Genomic DNA, 18,470 nt, shown 5'->3' on the forward strand with positions numbered 1-18,470 from the left:
ATTACGACCCTCCGAATCAGTTCTGCTCTCAGCTGCCCAGAAGAAGGGGAGGAGCACAGAGACCCTCCCAGACCTTCCTCTCTAGACGGAGCGCCTTTTCCCCAGTGCAAAATATTATGGCCCACAGGTGGGATAATCCCACGCCCCGGCCACTGACGAGACAATGTGAAGGCGCCTGACGTGTGTGTGTGTGTGTGTGTGTGTAGGTGGGGAAGTCTTGCTTTTCCTCTAGGGATGCGCTTGACTCCGCCTGCCTGAGTGGAAAGTTGCCAGGGGCCATTGGTGGGTGCCTAGGCTCCTCACTCCTTCCTGCCTTGAATATATATAGGCCAGTGGGGGTGGGCTCTCTGGGAGCTTACCCTCTGTCGGGAGAAATTCTTTTGTCCCCCCCCCCCTTGTAGTTCGTTGTGCATGGTTTTTCTCTGCCCGCTTCACTTACCAAAAAGCAACCCAGAGAGATCTGGATAGGAAAGGATCTTGCATACAGAGAAACACTCTTACACAGTCACTCTTAAACAGCATTCAAACCATATGAGCAGTAAACCAAACAGTTTTATTGAACTTACAAAAAGAATATGAAGCAAAGGAGAAAGCAATATTTAACTGAATATATATGACAGCACTTAACAAACGTACTCATACTGACAGACAAACAGTTACAGAAGCCTCTGGGTCACTTCCAGAGAGAGAGACAACGATGGCAACCATTCAATGGGTCTGTGGTCTCTCCATGGAAGGACAAAGACTGGGCATCTGGATCAGCCTTTTATGGGCTGGACCGTGAGGAGAGGGTCTCAAATGACCCCTCCCTGTCACATTCTTTAGGAAATGAGTTTCCACAAATCATGACTAGATTGTTTAGAAATATCTTGTTCCATAATAATTCTTTCGGTGTCCGGGTCTGATAACTGATTATTCTGTCCATCCATCAATGTACCAAAACAATCTCCCCCTACGTGAGCAGACAATTTGCCACCTGCTTGAACGGCCTTGATTTGGAGCACGTAATGTGCTTTGGGTGACTAGTTCCTGTGCCCTTTAGGGTCAAGAGCCTAATTAGAGCTGATGTCAGCTAAAAGTCAGGTCTTCATATTGCTTCTAAGTTATAGGTTAATAAGCTACAGATTAATAAAATTGGTTTTTCTTAACACAAACATAATATTTAATATAAATATTTAATATAAACTAATAATTTTAATATAAACTAATGGAGCCATGCTTGTGGAGGGGCCGTGGCTCCGTGGTAGAGCATCTGCTTGGCATGCAGGAGGTCCCAAGTTCAATCCCCAGCATCTCCAGTTAATGGGACTAGACGAGTAGGTGATGTGAACAGACCTCTGCCTGAGACCCTGGAGAACTACTGCCGGTCTGAGTAGACAATACGGACTTTGATGGACCCAGGGTCTGATTCAGTAGAAGGCTGCTTCATGTGCTCATGAGTCCTTTGGGATCCATCTCCAGCTTTGAGCAAGCCTGAAGAGTCACTGAGTCTGGCATTGGGTTTCCAGCCACTGTAGCCAGGGCGGGGATGGCCGTCTCCAGGACTGATAGGTATTCAGAGGTGGACTGCTCCAGTACACAGAGGCCCAGGTGTATGTATTGTGGCTAACTGCCCTTGGCGGAACTGTGCTTCACGGGTTTGTTGGAATTTAAAAGTATAAATGACTGTTGCCAATTTTTTTACGACCCCCACGTTCAGTTACGTGACCATATGGGGTCGCAACCTACAGTTTAAGAAGCTTTGCTCTAAACCAGAAAGCCCCAAACTCTCCTTTTCCATGTAGGGAGTGTTTTTCTTCCTCCCCTTGAGGCTTCTGACTACTTTTTTTCTAGCTGTAGGATGTTCTTTTTGAGCTGGGGTGGCCAGAACTGCAGGCCATTTTCCTCTTTTAGTTTTTATTGATTTTTCTCCCCGAAGTTAAAAAACTATGGCAAAGCAAAACCATGCCAAATTAAGCCAGGGAATAAAAAGGCTCCATTTTTGTTCCAAAGAAGGGAGGCAGCCGGCCTTGCTCCTGTATTGCTGTAGATACGACCAGGAGGCGAGCTAACGCATCCCTTTCAGTGCGGCCTCCCTTCTGGGGCACAGGCCTGATGTGTGGGGCGCGTGATGGGTTTCCTTTTGTAATCGCCCCCTGTTGGGTTGCCTTCTGCTCCTCATCCCGACGGCGTCTCCTCCACTCAACTCCCACAGGCCTCTCTGCTGGACACCAAAAAAATTCTGAACCTGGGCATCTTTCTGAAGCAATTTAAAAGGTAATGCCAAGGCCTGGGGGGTGGGGAGTGCTTCAGAGAAGGGGGCCCCCACAGGGTGGGCACCGAGGGTCCCCGTACAGTGCAGGCCGCTGCTCTCACTCTCCCCAGGCCGGTGCAAGCAATTGTGGCTGACATCCGGGATGGAGCTGGCGTTCTCTATGGGGCAGAGAAGCTGCTGGAGCTGGCCAAGATGCTGCCTGACGGGGAAGAGGTAAGCAGCAGAGGGTGGGGTGGGGGGAGGCCTTGGCCGGCCTCCCGGCTCCAGAGTGACCTCCTCCCCCTCCTGGCTTCTGTTTGGGAAGGTGAAGAAGCTGATGGAGTTCCAGGGTAGCCAGAGCCGGCTCTCGGAGGCTGAGGTCTTTGCACTGTTGCTGGTCCAGGTGCCCAGGTGAGGAGGGGTGGGGTTGCTTGGGGGAGGGCCCTTTCATTGCTCTGGCCGGGGTGCCACGTGCCGCCTTTCCCTCCCCAGCTACGCCCGCCGCCTGGAGCTGCTGGTGCTGAAGGAGGAGTTCTTCCCACACCTCAACGCCCTGCAGTCGGCCATCCAGATCATGACGGAGGCAGCCTCAGGTGGGCAATGGGCACGGTCGGGGGCTGGAGGGGCTCTCTGGGCTTGACTCTCTCTGGCAGACCAGGCAGGGTGGCATGAGGGTGTCACTTGATGGGCCCTTCTCTGGAGGGGGGGCCCGCTTTTCTGGGCTTGTGAAGGTGCAAAATAGAAAGGAGGGGCTAAGTCGAGGGACTGGGGGGGGCGGTTGGCACTGGCATGTGGGCCTGGCATGGTGCCCCTGGTGCATTCGTGTGTCCTCCTTCCCTTCCCCCCCCCCCCATGACAGGTCAGCACCACAGTCCCCAGACTGGGTAGGGGGGAGGCAAAGACGCTCTCGCACAGCCCCTGCCCGGGGCAGAGCCCCTAATTCATTCCTGCCCTCTCGTGCTTCCCTCCCCCACTAGAGTTGCTGCACTGTGAAGAACTCCATGACCTCATCAGGCTGGTGCTGGAGGCCGGCAACTACATGAACGAGGTGCCCTGTGGGCCTGGGCATGGGGGCTTCTTTGGCAGGCGAGGGATGGTGGAGGAGAACCCAGAGAAACTGGCGGTGGGGCACTGCCTCAGGGCAGGGGAAGGCTCTGGCACGCAGCTTTCCCCACTAATGGCTTCTCTCCCCCCCACATAGGGAGGCTACGCTGGCTCTGCCCTCGGGTTCCGCATGTCTTCGTTGCTCAGGCTGTCCGACACCAAAGCCAACCGGCCTGGCATGGACCTGCTGCATTTCGTGGCGCTGGTGAGTTGTGGGGAGATTTTGACGATGGCGACCTGCTCTGCTAACTCCCCACCTGAAGTTCTCAAAGCAGTTCCTAAGGAAAGGAAAGCAAGCACACCAAGACAACTGGGTGAAATCCAAACAGAACCTGGAACGTCTTAACAGTTTTGATGTTCACCACACTGGGGGTCCCTATTTGGGGAGTCAGGCGGCCTAGGAATGGGTTCAATGAAGCCCTGCTTGCAATGTCAAAATCATGTTTGTCCTTAAGGTGCTTCTGGACTTGAATCTCGAGCCATTTTTGCATGGTAACAGCGCGTTCCAGGCTGAATTGCCCCGCAGATTTTTTGAATTTTGCACACTAAACCGTCATTCCGGAAGTGGCTGCGAAGCCGGCGCAGACCTGCTTCGCATTACAAAAGAGCCCACTTAACGTGACCTTTTGTGTTTGCTCCGCCACTGCTGCGCAAAACAACAGTGGTGCGTTAGCTATGCACATGCTAATAGCTATGCAAACGAATGAAAGAGCAGGCGAGTGGGTGGTGGGTGGAATTTCTCCTTTTGCATCGGACTGTGAATAGGCATTTTTAAAGCCACATTTTAAAAAAGAGCTTTGAGCGAGCATCATAATTGACCCTGTGCATAAGTGGCTTCGGTGTCCATTAAAGCTAGCAGCCGTTTCCTGAGATTCCTGGGGGAGCAGATTCTGCCAGGGGGGAACTATATGAAGGTTCTGGTTCAGTTTGAGGGGGGCATCTGTGATAAGGCGGTCCCCTCTGAACCCTGTTCTGTTTGTGAACCTTTGAAGAGACACAGTGGGATTGTTAAATCTCGGAATGGCTTTCTTAGGAATGAGTCATCTCAGGCCAATCTGGTCTCTTTATTTGATAGAGTTACTCGTTTGGTGGCTCGGGGATGCTGTGAATGTGGTCTATTTAAATTGTAGTAAAGCTTTTCAAAACCCCAAAAAGTGGTCGCCATAAGTCGGCTGCGACTTGACGGCACTTCGCACACACACACACACACACACACACACACACACACACACACACACACAAAGCTTTTGACACGGTGCCCTGTGAGGTTCTTGTTTAGAAGCTGGCGAAATATGAGCTAGACCCCATTACTGGAAGGCGAGTTAAGGTCTGGATGGTAGATTGTACCCCGAGGGTGAGAGATCATGATTCCCCATCAACCTGGAGAGAGGTGACAAGGTGGGGGCCTCAGGATTCTGTTGCGGGCCTGATGCTGTTTAGCAACTTTATAAATGACTTAGATGAATCATAGAATCATAGAGTTGGAAGGGACCACCAGGGTCATGTAGTCCACCCCTCTTCACAATGCAGGAAATTTACAACTACCTCCCCCAATACTACATACTCCATGCCCAGCAATTGGCAAAAAAACCTTCCAGGGACCCTGGCCAATCTGGCCTGGAGGAAAATTGCTTCCCGACTCCAAAGTGGCCATCAGCATTTCCCTGGGCATGTAAGAAAGGACCACCAGAGCCAAACACTGACACAACCCTTCCTGCCCTCCCTCTTGTGGTCTGACTAAGTTCGCAGAATCAGCCTTTCTGACAGATGGCCATCTAGCCTTTTCTTAAAAACCTGACGTTTAAAGCCCTCCTTATCAGGTTTGCAAGGCTCTTACTAAACACAGTTTTTCCTACCCTTGTGAGGTGAAAACCGTCTCCCGGTGGAAGAGCTTCATCTCGAAAGCATAAACCAGGGTCCAAAAAACCCCCAACCCTTTCCTGACAACACCATCTACATAGCCAGTCATTTATTTGCAGTATTCTTTTTTCCATTCCTAAGTCATGACTTTTGACAGGACGAATGGACGAAAACACAACCTGTGCTCCCAGGGTCCTTCACCTTTTTACCCAGAGCCGCATTAATATGTTCTGGTTTGTGCTGGGCAGTATCATTTGTTCCCACATGGATGAGAAAGAAAGGATCTTTCTCATCTGTGGGCTTGATGAGTCTTCCTACCCATTCCGTGACATCCTGGATGCATGCACCTGGTAGACAGTAGACCTCTTGAGACGACCAGTCTGGTTGGCACACTTTAGCCTCTACCCCTCTCAGTAGGGAAAAGTGTAAATTGTTGCACTTGGGTAATAAAAAATAAGTTATATAAATATCAGATGGGTGAAACCTGGCAGGGTAGTAGTTCCTGTGAAAAGGATTTGGGGTTCTAGTGGACCATAAGCTTTATATGAGCCAGTGGTGTGATGCAACAGCAAAAAAGGCTAATGCAGTTTTAGGCTTCATTAGCAGAAGTGTAGTGTTGAGGTCACATGAGGGGTTAGACATCACCTGGAGTATAGTGTTCAGTTTTGGGCACCACACTTCAGGAAGGATGTCAGTAAGCTGGAAGAAGTCTAGTACAGGGCAGTGGAGCGGGTGAGGGGTTTGGAGACCGCGTCCTATGAGGAGAGGGTGCTGAGAATGCGTGCATTAGAGGATTGCAAGGTGATACGATTGCCACTTTCCTGTACTAAAAGAGGTGCTGTGTGGAAGATGGGGCGGATATGTTCTCACTGAGGAGGGCATCTTGAAGCTCGGGTATTTCCCACTGGCTGATCAGGGAGGTGAGACTAAACTTGTCAGTTCCTGTCTCCCAGGCAAAAACTCCTGAACTCGGTTTAGTTCCTGCCTCACACAGGGAGAGCAGCTGGGGGAACAGCTCTTTGCAACTGCTATTCCCTTTTGTCTTTTTCTCTCTCTGCTTTTTGCTTCTTTTACGTCCTTTAACTTGTCTTCTCTATTGGTAGGGAGATCTCTTACTCAGCCTCGACCTTCCCCCATGCTTGTTTTATTCTTTCTGTCCTTCTATCTCCTCCCCCCCACCCCACTCGTGGAGGATGCCGTGGCTCAGAAGGAGCCCTCGGAGATGACTTTCTTTCAAAAGAGGACACGGACCCAGGGCTCCTGTCCTCTTCGTAGCAAGGGGATTACATGGCCAAAAGGAGCGTGAGAGGGAGAGCAGGAAATAGAGCCCCAGGTGCCAAAACGGAAGCGGCAAAACGAGCCACGGAAAAATGGCCCGAAAAGCGCTTCCCAGCATATAATGGCCCCAATGGCTGCCAGTTCAGCCCTAAGTGGCAACGATGGAAGGCCCGACCCCTCGGAAGATTTCTCCTTGAACCAGTGAAAGGAGATGGAGCAGATTCTGAGGGGCAATGTACCGACACCCTCCCCCTCTTCCAAGGTTGTGGGAGGGTGGCCATCTTGCTCTGGTAAAATTGTGGAGGGAGTCAGGAGGGCCCTAAAGGAGGAGTTCCAGCACATCCCGATGCCATGCCCGCCATCCTTATTAAGGGGGTCCCATCGCTCCCACCCCCCAGCGATCTCAACTACATCCTCCGATTGACCAGTATAGGTTGGAGGGAGGGACCAGCCACCCCTTACAGGGAGAACCCTGGGCAGCGGCCCTCCAAGGTGGCCAGGGGGGTCTCTTTCCCAGGCTCTTGCTCTGGCCGCTCCCCAGGAAATGTCACGTCCCTCCTCCCTGCCAGGTGATGGAAAGGAGGGAGGGAGGAGGATTTTCCTCTGACAATGGAAGAGCAACCCACTAGGCTGTCTAGATAATTGTATCCTCTGGCCAGGCCTCTTGGAAGCTCTGAGGATAGAAAGAGGGCGGCACCTGAGTCTGCGCCCCACACTACGGAAGTAGGAAACTGGGCAAGAGTATCTCCTTGGCGGCAAATATCTCCTTGGCGGCAAATAAAAAAAAGAGACTTGGTTCATCTCCTTCACTGAACCAGATCATTATAATTCTTATGGTTCTGACACCCTTTTTTCTGTAACAGTGTTGTTGTTTCACCTGTTTATGTTAATATTCTATTTATTTTTTTTGCCTTCCTTCCTGTCCTCCTTATTAGCTTGGAAAGTATTTAAACTGAGCTCAGGAGTTCCCACATGGGAGACAGGATGGGATAAATTTAGTCCTGCCTCCCTGGCCAGCCAGTGGGAAACACCCAAGCTTCCAGATGGGGGGGTTGCTGAGAGGAGCCCCTTGCCCTGGGGATGTGGGGGTGGCTGCTGTGAGGTTGGAGCCTGGGGGCTTCTGGCTCCAGCCTGCAGGGCAGTGCAGCACAGGGGACCCCTGGGAGGCTGGAGGAAAGGGCCCTGCCCAGGGTCAGCCAGGGCTGGGGGGGGACCCCTGTGGTCCTGTGTGGACGGGGACTTCAGAGCCGCCCTCTCGCTCCCAGTGGCCTGCAAAGAGCAACTGATTTGGGGTCACTTTTATTTGCTCCACGCAGGAGGCAGAGAAGAAGGACCCGAGGCTCCTCTTCTTCCCCAGGAAACTCCCGCACATTGGGCCTGCCTCACGGTAAGGAGGGCACCCACTCTTTCCTTCCCCCTTCCCCCAATACTCCTAAAACCCAACAGTACCCACCCCCTTGGCACTAGGCTGAGGCGGCCCCTGACCCCGACATGTGTTGGGTATGTGCTGAGCCAAAGGGTGGGCCGCTTCCCGGGGACAGGTGGCCCGGAAGCCCTACCCTGCTCAAAGCAAGGAGCTTCCCCTTGGCAGCTTGGCTTTGGGGCTTCCTGAGGCTCAGTGCCAGAGGTCAAAAGGCATCCTGCTCAAAACCCACTTCCCTGAAATTCCACCTGGGCTGGGCAGTCCCCTCGAAGTGAACGGCTGGTTTAAACTCCTGCCAAAGGAGGGAACCTGAATCAAAGCGCTTTCAGTTTGTGACCGTCGTATGCCCTCAGCCCTGAAAACGGGGCAAAGCGCAATAGTGTGGGGGTGCAGGAGAGGTTCCGGTTTGAGGTCTGCTTCTTTTGAACACCCCCCCCCTCCGAACACCCCCCCCTCAGAGGCAGCACTGCTTGTGGATTGGCGTGGGAGGCAGAGGAACACCTCAGCACAAAGAAACAGCCCAACCGGATGGAACAGCGTGGCCAGCTACCCTCCCTCCCGCCGGGCCTCTCAGATAATTCCGGGGCATCTGGAAGTGGCCGTGGCCAGAAAGGAATGACACCCTCTAGCCCACGGCGCCCAGTGACAGACCCCGAGGGCTTCCAGGCTCCTCCCGACTTCGAGGCATGGCTGGTGCATTGGTGGCCACGGCCTGTGAGAGGAGGGAGGAGAAGAAGGGCTGGTATTTATATGCCGACTTTCTCTACCACTTAAGGGAGAATCAAACCGGCTTACAGTCGCCTTCCCTGGACACCCCCGCCCTCCATGAGTGGTGGTGTAGGCCATCTAGTCCAACCCCCCTGCCCAATCCAGGATCAGCCTGGAGCATCCCTGACAATTGTTTGTCCAGCCTCTGCTTAAAGACTGCCAGGGAGGGGGAGCTCACCAATTCCACTGTCAAACAACTCTTACTGTAAAAATTTGTTTCCCTAATATCCAGCCGGTATCTCTCCGTCTGAAATTTAAACCCATTATTGCAAATCCTCTCCTCTGCCCTCCTCTAAGGGACAGCCCTTCAAATACTTAAAGAGAGCAATCCTGTCCCCCCTCAACCTCCTCCAGACTGAGCATTCCCAACTCCCTCCGCCTTTCCTCATAGGGCTTGGTCTCCAGGCCCCTGATCATCCTCGTCGCTCTCCTCTGCACCAGCTCCACATCCCTTTTGAGGTGAGGCCTCCAGAACTGCACACAGGACTCCAGGTGCAGCCTGATAAATGAGGTGTACAGTGGGCTATGACATCTTGCGATTTGGATGGCATGCTGACTTCCCCGGGGTCACCAAGTTGTCTTTCAGCTGTTTGCAGATTTATCTCTTTAATATCTGCTCCAGTACCTTCCCTGGGACAGAGATCAAACTGACTGGCCTGTAGTTTCCTGGGTCATCCCTCCTCCCTTTTTTGAAAACTGGGATAGCGTCCGCCCTCCTCCAGTCTTGTGGCACGTCTCCCGTCCTCCAAGAGGCCAGGGAGATGATGGACAAAGGCTCTGCATGCTCCCTAGAAAGTTCTTTGAGCGCTCTCGGGTGCGTACCCTGTGGGCCGGGGATTTGTACTCATCCAGTGCAGCCGGGTGCCTCTTAACAACCTCTCTGTCCATGTCAACCAGCAGCCCAGAAGCCGTGCCTTGCCTACTACCATCTCTAGATGAGCCCATTCTCTTCAGGGGGAAAAACTGAGGCAACATAGGCATCGAGCCTTTCAGCTTTCTCTCTGTCCTCTGTCAGAGTTTCTCCATTTTCACCCAACAGTGGGGCCTGAGGCCTCTTTTCCCCCTTGCGTTTGCTCCTCGCGTATCTGAAAAATCTTTTCTTGTTGTAGCGAGCCTCCCTGGCCAGCCTCAGCTCACTGTGATCTTTGGCCTCTCAGATGGCTGACCTACAGTGCCCGGCAACCCGCAGATACTCTTCTTTTGTGGCATACCCATGCCTCCATTTCTTGAACATTTCCTTTTTCCCCCTGAGCTCATCATGGAGTTCTTGGTTCATCCACATTGGCTTCTTGGATCCTCGACCATGTTTCCCTCTTCCTGGAACACCGGGGGCTTGAGCTTGCAGGAGCTCTTGTTTTTGAAGAGCCCACCCTTGTGCCAGGATGGCTTTCTCCCCTCGAGCGGAAACAGAACACTGGGCTTAAAGAGATGGTTCCTTCTGTTAGAAGGTGAGGAGGGTCTGTCTGGACCCACAGGTTGCTCAGCCCTCACGACTGGGGTCTTCTGGCTGCTTCCTTGCTGCCCCTTCCCAAAAAAGAGAATGAAAAAGTGGGATGGATCACAACTAGCAAACCATGCACAGTGGGACAAGCCGTGGCCCAGGGCTGCCCCCCTGAACCAGTGGCTGGCTTGGCTCGGCTGCTGGAGGCACAGTGGGGAAGTCGCCTCCCCCCCCCCGGGCCTCTTTGGTTGCCTTTCTGTTGCTCCTTTGGGCCCCCGTAGCCTGTTGTTGGACGAGACGGCCCCCTTTGGTCTTGCTCTTTGTAAAGTCCTATAGATGGGGAGGGCACGTTGGCACACACAGCAGCCACCCGGAAAGGCTGTGGAAGTCTCAGAACTGCCATGGGAGGCACAGAGGGGGAAGAGTTGGCTTGTTTCCTGCCTCGAAGGGTCACGGGGAAGGAGTACCTGGTGGAACCAGGCCGGCCTCCCCTCCCCAAGAGCTAAGAACCTTCTTGGGAAGTCGGGGCCTCTTCGGTTCTGACCTGCAACCCTGGGGGGGGGGGTTGACGAAGAAGAGTTAGTTTTTATAAGGCGATTTTCTCTACCATTTAAGGGAGACTCAAACCAGCTCACAATCAGCTTCCCCTCCCCACAGCAGACACCCTGTGAGGTAGGTGGGACTGAGAGAGCAGTGACTAGCCCAAGGTCACCCAGCTGGCTTCGTGTGTAGGAGGTGGGGAAACCAACCCAGCTCCACCAGATTAGCCTCCACCGCTCACGTGGAGGAGCGGGGAATCAAACCTGGTTCTCCAGATCAGGGTCCACTGCTCCAAACCACCGCTCTTACCCACTACTCCACGCTGGGGTGGAAATGCCTGAGCCTGTAGCGCGTCTCTTCCCGCCAGGATTCTCGGCCAGGAGGTGGCGGCGGAGCTGCAGCGGCTGGGCCAGCGGGTGCTGGGGGCCCGGGAGGGGATGGAGGCCCTGGACCTGAAGGCCCAGATGGAGCCCTTCTTGCGCGTGGCGGAGGCGGAGCTGAGCGCCATCAGGGCCTCGCTGAAGGGCCTGAAGGACGCCACGGCCGCCCTCTGCGACTTCTTCTGCGAGGAGCCCGAGGCCTTCCACCTGGCCGAGTGCTGCCGCATCTTCCAGGCCTTCGGGGAGCGCTTCCTCCTCGCCGCTCAGGTAAACACCGTGCCGGAATGGTGCCCTGAGGAGTCTGCCTGTGGACTTCCGCTCCCCCCAGCTCCCTCTGGGGACCACCTGGATTTGAATTGCACTTGCCCTCAAGGTGGCCGACAAGGAGGTCCGTGGTGCAAGTCGCTGGGAGGGAACCAGCAGAGCGTGGGCATGCAGCGGTCCTCCGTGCCCTCTGTCCCCGACCCCTGCCCTCCGCAGGGCTACTGTGTTCACCTGTCTGGGGAACAGGGAAACCTGGGCTTGGGGTGGGTTGCCCCTCAGGCTTGAGCCCTGGTACTGAGTTTCAGCTGTGGGGATGGACTTGAGCTCGGCGAGATGTTGCATTCTCTTGGTCTCAGCTGGGGGGGGCACACTTCCTTGCCCCAAAGCCGGATTCCTCCCCTGCATGCTGGGATGCCAAGAACTAGCAGGTCCCACTCTGCCCCTTAGAGGCCTGCCTGGACCCCAGAGGGCACAAGGTCACAGCCCCTCCTTTCCTTCCTTCCTTCCCACAGGAGAACCAGGCCCGGGAGGCAACTGAGCGGCAGCACCAGTGGCAGGAGCGGGCGCGCCAGGAGAAGAAGAAGCGGCGCTCCATCGCCACGTGCTCCGCGCAGGACCCTGACCTGCGGGACGTGGAGGTGGACCTGTTCTTCCTGGGGGTGCCTCGTTCTGGCCGGTGTGTCCGCGCCCCGCGGGGGCCTCATCCCTTCTTGGACAGCCCCCAGGGCCGAGAGAGACCTTTGCCCCTCAGCCAGAGGCATACGCTCACTGTGCTGGCCCCCTGCCCTGAGCCTCCCCCACCGGAGCACCCCACACCGACACTCCCTAAACCTGCTCCCCCTGGCAAGGCCAAGGGGGCCCAGCTCTTTGGGGAAGGCCTCAGGGCCTTGCGGGGGTCACCTCCGGCGGGGTCCTCCAGAGTGCCTCGCTCGCCACAAGCTGGCTACAGCTTCCGCTTGCCGACCTTTTTCCAGAAGAAGCTCCTCCCGGGGGGAGCAGAGGCCCCCACTTCCCCCCAAGGATCCCCCAAGGAGGGCTCTGGGCTGGTGGGATTCTTCCGCCGGCTGAGCAGTGGGGATAAACGCCCCCAGCACCCTCCGCATGCTTGAGGAGTCCCCCGCTGCAAGGAGGCTTTGCTTGGGGCTGGTTAGCAGGAGACCAAGAGCTCTCTCCGGGGTGGGGGTTGGTGTTTGGCAGAGCTCTTGCCTCTTCCGGGGCCACTCTGCCCCCCCCCCCAATCCGATCTGCAGGCCTCCCTCTTCCTTCTGGCCATAGGGAAACCTCCTGGGGACTGGAGTCTCTTGCCGGCCCCCACCAGAGCAGAGGGCGGGACCATCCGGGTCTTCCTCATCACTTCTCGTCCCAGACAGACGCATCCCCCCCCATATTGCTGCTCTGGCGCTTTTAAAAGCCCCCCCCCCATGTTTCTTTTAAAATGTGTTTTGTATAATCTTAATAAATGGTTTGAGTCTTTTAGTGCCTGAGCCTGACTGGAGCCAAATTGGAATCCTGACTCCCACCGAGTGCTTTCAGCGGGGGTCTCAGGGGGACTTTCCCATGGGGGGGTAGGGGGAGACGAAGGGGACAGTAGCATTTATAGGTAGCTTCCATCAAACTCAGTGGGCGGGACTTACGGGGACCTGTCAGAAATTGCAGGAAGGCTTGTGTGTGTGTGGTGTGAGTGGGCAGGGCCACGTGTGTGCGGGGGAGATGTCTCTTTCTCTGCTGGCTAATGCCCCTTATCAGCGGCTATGTAGAGACTGTTTTTTACAGACTGCATGAGACAGGGCATACTTGTGTGTTTGTGTGGCCATAGCTCTCTGTACAGGAGGGGGAAGATGGCTGGGAGGTTTCCCCCAGTCGGTGGGCCTGTAGAGCCCTTCTGAGTGGTTATTTTAACCCATGCCACCTCCAGCCAGGAGATTCCCAAACAAGTGGTTTTTTTGGACTAGGAGTTTCTAGTGTGCTTATGCAAAACGTGTTTCAGAGCCCCTGTCTAGCTGTTCCCCCCCCCTACAGAACAGGCAGCCAAAAGTTCTGTTTTTAAAAGCAAGCCTTTTTTCTAGGCCAAGCCTGCTTGCTATTTTTTCAGCCCCCAAGACAGAGAGAGTCAGAGTGTTTTTAAAATCATGCCCTTTCTTCTAGCTATACCCCCTTAGAATACCCAGCTAAAGCTCTGCATTTGAAAGCCTGTCCACCTTTCCCCCAGCCCCGCAAAAGAGCTGGTTGTTTCTGGCCCCCGGCTAGTATCTTTTTAACGACCCACAGAGAGAGAGAGAGAGAGCATATTTACCCTAGAACGGCTGCAGGGCACACAGGGGAAGTTAAAACTTTTGTAGCTTTTCTCGGCACGTTTTTGCACAGAGAGGCATGAGAATGACCCTTTCCCCTAGAGGGGGAAAGAGAGAGCTGAGGGTGCTCGTGCACTTTTCATAATTTAAGCAAGGAGCCAGACAGCTAGAGAGAGCCTGGCTTTTAGTCTCTGTGTAGTTTTAAAACCGGTCTTACCACCCCCTGCGCTCTATGGAGTGAAAGGAAGCAAGACAGCGTTTGCCCCCCAGCGTCTATACAAATGGAGGAAACGCCTCCCTGCCCTACCACCTGATCTGGCTTTAAGAATTTGATAGGACTACCCTGTCCTGAAAAGAAACTCCTAGTCCAAAAAACCCTCTTGTTTGGGAATCTCCTGGCTGGAGGTGGCATGGGTTAAAATAACCACTCAGAAGGGCTCTACAGGCCCACCGACTGGGGGAAACCTCCCAGCCATCTTCCCCCTCCTGTACAGAGAGCTATGGCCATACACACACACAAGTATGCCCTGTCTCATGCAGTCTATAAAAAACAGGCTCTGCATAGCCACTGATAAGGGGCATTAGCCGGCAGAGAAAGAGACATCTCCGCCGCACACATGTGGCCCCGCCCACTCACAGTCACACCACACACACACAAGCCTTCCTGCAATTTCTGACAGGTCTCCGTAAGTCCTCCCACTGAGTTTGAGCTACCTATAAATGCTACTGGGGGCTGTTCTCAGTGAAGACAAGGAAGAAAACCCATGCCACACTTTTGATTATGACCGATCACAGTGCTGCATAATGCAGTAGGAAAAAGGCGGATTCTGACCTCCGCTCCGCTCTGGCCGGGGGCCGACTGGTGGCACTAACTTGACAAACTGCCAGAGGGGTGAACCTCAGAGGCACATCTCAGTTGAAAAAATGAAGTCCGGCTGGATCCAAGTATCACCCCCAAACCCCATTTTACAAACTTGGTCCTCTTTGCAGGCTGAGAGCAGACGGAAGAACCTGTCAGCTTTGTTATCGGGTTTTCCCCAGCTGTGTCTCCAATTTCTGCAACTGTTTGCTCTTCCTATCGGAGGCCCCATCCTGCGGACGGCACTTCTCTCACACGCTCTAATCCGCCTTGGGTCTCAGTGAGAAAGGCAGACTATAAATAGCGTAAATATCCAATTAAAGCCCAATTAAAGCCCAACTGTTTAATTAGCACCTTGCGTGGGCAGCCCTTTCCCAGTCCCCTCTGGACCAGTTTCATTCACACTCTCTCCGCCCCCCCCACACACACACCTGTGCTTGGGGGTCAGTGGGCCTACTCGCGGTTTCTGGAGCGCAAGAGTGCGAAGCAGCCCTAGATCCCTCTGGCGCTGTCATGCAGGAGGGTGGCAACGGGGCTGCGCCTCTCGTCGCTAGCACCGCTGTAGAGTGCCAGAAAAGCGACTCCGTTGAGCCAGGAGGTGCCCTCAGAGCCGCTGGTGGCAGCCCGAGGTGCCCCGTGTGCTGCTGGCATCCCTGGGGGGGTGAAGGGGAAGGGGTGTCGGTGCCAAGCAGAGACTGGGGACCGCTGTGAGGTTTCCCGCCCCAGCTGATGCAGCAAACGCACAGGTCCTTCTTGAACCACTGTTACGGCCCCCTGGCCACTGGAAAAATGCCACCACCACCCCGAGCAATTCCGTTTTGCGTAGTTTCCCTCGTCCTCCAAAACCAAGTGCTGTGTGTGTGTGGGCTCCTCGCAGTGGTGGGGGGAGGTTTTTCAGGAGGGGGTGCTGTGCTCGCTGAAACTGGCCCAGGTCTCTGGAGGGGGCTTCTGGCTCCACCCCCAGGTGCTGCCATTGCTGATAGCCGGCGGCCCAGTGGGTGTTGGGCCTAAGCCTTTCAACCTGGCCAGTCACATGTGGGCAGGTCCCTCCACAAAGGCCAAGGGAGGGGCCGGAAGCAAAGACTCTCCTCGCTTTCTTGTGTGTGGGGGGGGGGCAGGAGCAATGCTTCTGCCAGAGAGACCCCTGGGGTCCTTCTCTGCGGCTGCCTTTCCCTGGAGCCACAGGGTAAGGGTGTTCCAGTCCCTGGGAGAGCCAGCGTGGTGTAGTGGTTCAAAGCAGTGGTTTGGAGCAGTGGACTCTGATCCACAGAACCAGGTTTGATTCCCCCACCCCTGCAAGGAAGGCCAGCCAGGGGCGGGGGAGGACAGTTTTCCAGGGCTGGACAGTGCTTCTCCGACAGTCTCTGGGGTCATGGAATCTCGGGGCAGGGAGATCCCTCTCAGGACAGGGGAGCAGGCTAGGTGGCCAGCACACCTTCACAGGCTTCACACTGTCCTGACCCTGGCGCGCACGGGGGGGGGGGGGGTTCACAGGATAGGGCACACAAGCTACTGAGGTGGGGGGTATTACATGACAATGTGAAAGAGCTGCTGGAGGAAGAGGAAGGTGGTTAGCCAGGAACGGCTGGGAGTGGGAGCTGCTGGGGATGCCCCCTCCCCTGGCCTTGTGCTGATCTTGCTGGCGTAATGCTTCTGTGCCCACTGCCTTCCAGGCGTGCTATCTCATGGCTGTGGAGGAGACACAGGAAGGCCCCTGACCAAGGAAGGAGGTGGCGATCCGGCCATGGCACGCTAAGGCTGTGGGGGGAGATGGGCTGGCTGCAGGCCCAGTGCTGGGCGGCGTGCAGGATCTGGCAGCGTGGTTTTGGTGCACCCTGGAGAGGCTGGCCAGCCCTTCCCTTCCCAAAGAGCAGCCTGCTTAGCAAAGAGGTGCCTTGGGGGGGGGGGGGCAGGCCACAGCAGAGAAGGAAGCCCCTCAGTCCTGCCTGAAGACTCCACTAGATCTGGGCCAAATGCCTCCTTGGACTCTGTGCCAGGCCCAGAGGCATGGGGGGAGGGAGGCTGGGCTTGCAGCCCCCTTGAGGTGGTGGAAGGAGGCAAGAACAAGGGGTACAGAGTGCTAGAGGTCTAAAAATGATTATGGAAGGAGGCAGGCCAAAGTGTGGGCTTCTCTACACAAAGGGAACTGCCTTGCAGGGAGCCGGACCTTGCCCCCCTCCCATGGGCAGCTCAGGGCCCCCCCTGCATCCCAGGCCTTTCCCAGCACCTTTGAGTGGAGCTCCCTTCAGTGCCAGTGATGGGGGAGGGGGCGGCCGGGGGCCTCTTCCTGCAGCCCAGCAGGTCTTCAGCCATGATCTAGGGCCCCTCTCCGGTGGGGGGGGGGGAGGGCACCAGGAACTGCACCTCCCTCGGGATCTAAGTCCACTCCTTCCGGGTCTCAACTGAACTTGTGGATGACCCTCTCCAAAGATTCTCAAGCCCTCTTCAACAGACAGATAAGGGGGTGGAAAGTGGAGCATGTGGGACATCATGGGTGCTGTGCAATAGATTGCGACTGATCCCTCAGTGATGACATTAGGCATCCCTCTAGACATTAGGAAGAAATTTCTAACAGAGCGGTTCCTCAGTGGAACAGGCTTCCTCAGGAGGTGGTAAGCTCTCCTTCCCTGGAGGCTTTTAAGCAGAAGCTAGATGGCCACCTGTCAGCAATGCTGATTCTGTGACCTTGGGCAGATGATGAGAGGGAGGGCATCTTGGCCATCTTCTGGTCACTAGGTGTGTGGGGGAGATAGTTGTGAATTTCCTGCATTGTTCAGGGGGTTGGACTTAATGGCCCTGGTGGTCCCTTCCAACTCTGACTCTATGATTCTATGACGGTGGCACCAGGAGGAACCCCCCCCCCCCCCAGCAGCAAGGTACACAAACCTCTGCAGGATTCTCACCTAAAGGTCTTGGGTGTGAAATCCGGAGGGCGCCTCCTGAGCCGGACAAGGGACAAGAGAAACCGGAGCCTTGCCGGATTGGTGCCATGACTGGGGGGGGGGGAGGGCAGAGATTTGGAAGACCTGCCCTCCCCGAAAATATACTGGAACTTGGGGCTCCTCTGCAAAGGGACAGGCATTGTGCCCTCTGCTCAACCTGTGCTTATGGAACTCAATGCCACAGGATGCGGTGGGGCTCCTTAAAACAACAACTAAAGAAGAGTCTTGGGGCACCTTCAAGACTAACAGAATGTTTTTGTTCCAGGGAGACCCCCCCCCCCTGTTTTTGCTGCAGCAGAGCAGCCCTCTGGAGCTGCCCCTGTTAAAAAGGAGGAGTGAAATGCCTGGGGCAGGAGGGGGAGCTGTGGGTGACTCCAGGGAGCATCCTTGTTCAGGGACACTCTACCCCTGCCCCATGCAGGGGCACACCAGAAGAAAGGCAGGCGGGTGGGGGGCCTCTGAACCTCTGCTTCCTGCTGCGGAGGGGCACAGAGGACTGTGGGGGGGGCTGGCTCTGCCCTCCCCAGGATGGCCCCAGCGCCCCTGCTTTGGGGAGGGGGAGGGCGGAAGCTGCAAAGCCCCCTCCTCCGTCCCTGCCTGCGCCACTCCCCTCGGCCTGCAGCATCTTCGGCGGGTACCCTGTGCCTGGATGCAGTTCCCATAGCAACCGGCATCACCCCCAGCCCCTCTGCCCCTCTGCGCGGGCTGGGCTGGCTGGGCGCCGGCCCTTCCCCCTCGGCCCTGCCGCCCCACCGGCGTCTCGGCCCGGCGCAGCGGGGCCGGTGAGCGGCTGGTCGTCCCTTCCCTTCCCTTCCCTTCCCTTCCCTTGGCTCGGGCACTGCGGCGGCGGCGGCCCCCACTGCTCGGGCTCCTCGGCGGCCGGGGGGGGGGCGGGGCTCGGCGGGAGCGACCATTCCGCGGGGGGGGGGCGCGTGCACGGCGGCGGCTCCTCGTGGGCCTCCCGGCGGCCGCGCTCCCGTGGCGGAGGGCGGGGGGGGGGGCGGCTGAGCGGGGCCGGGGTGGCCGGCAGGCAGGCGGGCGGGCGGAGAGGCCGGGCTAAGCCCCTACCCCCCCCACCCCTCCGCGG

General features: G+C 56.0%; 1 protein-coding gene across 1 annotated transcript in view; it reads right to left on the reverse strand.

Annotated features, from left to right (window-relative positions):
- Positions 1-18,470, reverse strand: part of ILK (integrin linked kinase) — a 196,907-nt gene that overhangs the window by 98,816 nt on the left and 79,621 nt on the right. The gene's annotated exons all lie outside the window — the stretch shown is intronic.

Source organism: Euleptes europaea, chromosome 12, assembly GCF_029931775.1.
Source record: "Euleptes europaea isolate rEulEur1 chromosome 12, rEulEur1.hap1, whole genome shotgun sequence".
Taxonomy (NCBI): domain Eukaryota; kingdom Metazoa; phylum Chordata; class Lepidosauria; order Squamata; family Sphaerodactylidae; genus Euleptes; species Euleptes europaea.